At 41.0% G+C, this 3,860-nt stretch overlaps 1 protein-coding gene across 1 annotated transcript in view; it reads left to right on the top strand.

The window, feature by feature from the left end:
* The window catches only part of LOC114069253 (sodium- and chloride-dependent GABA transporter 3), a 47,395-nt gene that overhangs the window by 2,025 nt on the left and 41,510 nt on the right, over positions 1-3,860 (top strand). The window contains exon 2 of the mRNA XM_027905913.1: positions 1,792-1,799. The gene's annotated coding sequence lies outside the window, so the exon portion shown is untranslated. The remainder of the gene's footprint in view (positions 1-1,791; positions 1,800-3,860) is intronic.

Genomic DNA, 3,860 nt, shown 5'->3' with positions numbered 1-3,860 from the left:
AAAACCTTGTGAATCAGCTGCCATTCCTTTATACTGTTTTATACAATTTTTTTTTTTTTGTAAATCCAATTAATGTGGAAAATATCTCTTTCCAGTTGGCATTTGTATGTCAAGTCAGACCAGCAAAAGCCTCTTTTTCAAACAATGCTGGATGGAACACTTCACAGGATACCAAGGCATTTCAAAAAGAAAATGTTTTACAGTGTTATCATCTGCTCCTAACATCTAGGAAGTGAGAATTTGTGAAAGTGGCAAATATGAGTGAAGCCATGGGTTGATTGTGGCATGTAGGACTACTTTTAAAATTTTGATGGAAATCGCGCCCAAACTGGTGATAGCAAGGTGTGTCTACACAGACACCAGATGTTGGTGCTTTCAGTCTAGCTCTCCGTGGTCACAGTGCCACTAAATCAGTGGGCTGGATGCCAGCAGGCTGAAAACACTCAGTGAAAAATAAGGATGAGGAGATACGGGGTCAGGTTGGATTTTCCATGTGTATTCATATACAGTCATTATTTAACGTTATTTAAGGCAAATCACTGACAGTTCCTGCTTTGATACTACCTGTGATTACAGCCTGATGGAGCAACAGAGGACTTCAGGTGTAGGAGATGAGTAAGCCAGGAATTTTCTGAAGCATCGAGTGAAATATTCTTCCCTTTATAAAACGCGGTCAGTTCATTACAGTGCAAACGAGTTTGAACATTGCAGCTTGCAGGAAAGAATTCCCTCAACTTCCCAAGCCTCACAGCTGTGCTTTGGTCATGGAATTCTAGTTCAGCTATGTTCTCAGCACGAGCCAAGCAAAGGACTAAAGTTCACTACCTCCTATTCACATGACTCAGCTGCTCTGGAGCTTCTCATGATCTTTATGGTGCTTCCTCGTGAAATCATTGCAAAGGTACCTAAATATCTCTACAATTGACCTTGAGTGGTACAGACATCTAAGCCTCTTAAAGTTTTGCTGTTTAAACTTCCGGTACTTTGTAGGAAATATCTATTCTCAGGATCTTTGGCCTTACTGTACTTTCAGTTAAGAACCTTAGTATAGTTAGGAGTGGTTAGATGTCCTAGTAGATGCCTTTCCACACACTTTGTATGTCTAAATATCTTTGTAAACTTGTCTTTGAGCTAGTTTGGAAAGGAGAACTCGGTGCAAAAACCAGCATGCCAGAAATTTTTATTTTCTTTCCAACTGCTTCAACGTTGGCATTGCTCTGACAAGGGTTTAAAAAAAGCAGTTTGAGCATTGGGATGCAAATTAACACACCAAGCAATTAAAGTCAATTAAAACAGGATGCAGTGTAATTAGAAACAGTTGTGTTCACATTGATATTCAGAGATGTGTTGAGAGAAAAAGAGAACAATTCAGGAAACTTTTAATGGCTACAGATGTGATGATGATACTAATAATGGCACTGATTTTGAAAACGCCCCGTCCTCCCTTACCTCGTGAGCTCTTGGAATGCATGAGAAAATGAGAACTGATGCAATGGAATTACTGGGAGACTCCAACACCACCTGCAAGTGGTGCCTTCTCTTCCCTCTGAACTCAGGGCTCTTACCTGTGCCAGTGCAAGAGAAGCTGCCGTTCTGCAGCCTCATTAATTGTGTAAACATCAACACCATTAGATTGTCAGCAGTGTCAGCTGGCTGGGGAAGGGTGTGTCTCTCCCACACCTACTTCCTTGGTATCTCTTTCATTGCTGTTCTGGATATCTGCATCGGTATTAGAAATGCTAAGCCAGTTGAGCTGTGTTTATCTCCCCTTTCTGCATGGCAACCACAAAGGAAAGGGAGAGTCCTCATTGCTTTAAAGCTGAGGCAGAGCCACCCTGATGACAAAAAAATGTATATACTAGGGGTTGTGGTTGTAGCCCTTACAATTTTAATAGGTGTGGGTGGGCTGGGGAAGCCATTTGGAAAAGCAAACAGAGGTGTTTGACACTGCAAGCCTGAATTACAAGCCTGGGATTCCAAAGGTCCCTTCATGAGACATCTCTTGGGTGCAGAGGTGAGTGGTTTGGGCTCTTCCCTGATCCAGCTGAGTGAGGAAATACACCCTAAGGAAGCTGGGTAGAAATGTGCCCCTGCAAGATTGCATTCTGGTCTGGTGAAATGTTTCATGGCAGTGGTGGGACGTGCAAGGCAGCAGCAGAGGTGCTGCACACCAGGGTGGGGAACGAAGCACCATGCAGGGAAATGTTTTTACAGCTGTTCAGGTGCAATACCTCTGGTGTCATCAAATGGATGTGTCTGCTGGCTACCCTCTATGAAAAGCAACTACTGATTTAAAACAAGTAGAAAAAAAAATAGCTGGCAAAGGGCTAAAGAGAGAAACATGAAAACCATTCCTGGCTACATCTTCCTTTCCACCCAGTATAAGACTCAGAGATGTCCATTCTGTGTATTTCTTTTCTAGTTCTCATTACCTGATGATCCATTTTTATTTGAAACTTAAATGTGTGGAAACAAGTTCTATTTGAACTCAGCCAGGCAGATCAGTTTGCCTTTCCTGATTGGCAGTCAGGATAATAATGTAAGCAGTGGGATAAAGCTTTCCATCTGGCATTGTGTTGACTTAGGAATTCATCAGTTCAGGTGCCTGAGACCTATGGGATTATAATAATATGGGATTATAAATGGGTGGTCTCCACTTCCTGGGAAAATCATGGTTTGTGTTTTCAGAAGGGATAAGGCACCTGAAAGAGAAGTAGATGCTTAAAGCCAGTGAGAGCGAAGTGTCTAAATACCTCTTCTGATTTTAAGTTCCTCCATTTCTGAGTGTACCTGCCCAAAGGATCATTTCGTGTTCGGGGTTAAATACTCAGCATGGTCTGAAAATCAAATTTCAGCTCATTAGCTACGAAAATGTGTTTAAGAACTCTTTCAGCTCTGATGTATGGCTTTCATTCACATAGGCATGAGCCTTTTGAATTTAAAGTGCATATTTTTCGGGGCCATACAGGTGGTATTTTTCACCAAATGATTTTTCCCATTCTTGTAGCTTGTTAAGTAATTTTGGCTTGTGGAAGGCAGATGTGTAAGAGTATCATCTCACATTACAATAGTGACACCTACTCTGCCATAAAGAATTGAGGAGATTTAATTTTAAGGTAGTTATTGTTTAGAGAAATATTGATAGTGACATGGAATTTATCATTTAATCCACCCCTGACTTTGAATAGCCATGTACTCCTCTCAGGTTTTTTGACTGTAAAGTGGGACTAGGTTTGCCCAATTTTTCCTTGGGAAAACAGGACTTCTAGCAGCTTTCCAGAACAACTCAGTCATTCCTCATGTAGAGAATAAACTGACTTCTGAAAAGAAAAAAAACAAGAGCCATATATGTGAAAAGAGAAAGTGCTAGGCTTGAGCATCTCAGGAATTTTGCCTGAAGGTGCTTTGTGTGATAAGGTTTCCCTTAGCAAATCCCCAGGAGAGATACACAGCACTGGTCCTTTAGGCTTCCTGAAATATTTATTCCTCAAGCACAGACATGCAGGCAAAGCAGCCTTATGAGATGACAGTTTAGTGATTACCATATATTGTTCTATAATGCATATAATTAATTAACTGCTCCTATGAGTCCATTTCCCTGCACCTGTGTTTGGAATAGTATGTGGGTTAGTAATAGCAGAGTGTGTGATCACCTGTCACCCAGGGAGAGCAAATAATATACTTACAGAGAGCTTCCCAATCTCTCTCTAAAAAATAAAAGTATTGATCTTTCCCACAAGGCATAAAGAATTCAGAAGGGAATATGTTGGAGGACAAAACTGCCCGAACAAAAGCATCAAATGCACTTTTCCACCGGAAAAGGACTTGTTTGTTTGTTTGTTTTTCTTTTATCTAATGGC

This window comes from Empidonax traillii, unplaced genomic scaffold (genome assembly GCF_003031625.1).
Source record: "Empidonax traillii isolate 1590-97213 ecotype Southwest subspecies unplaced genomic scaffold, ASM303162v1 scaffold1221:size261454, whole genome shotgun sequence".
In the NCBI taxonomy this organism is placed as follows: domain Eukaryota; kingdom Metazoa; phylum Chordata; class Aves; order Passeriformes; family Tyrannidae; genus Empidonax; species Empidonax traillii.
This window is presented reverse-complemented; position numbering and strand designations above follow the sequence as displayed.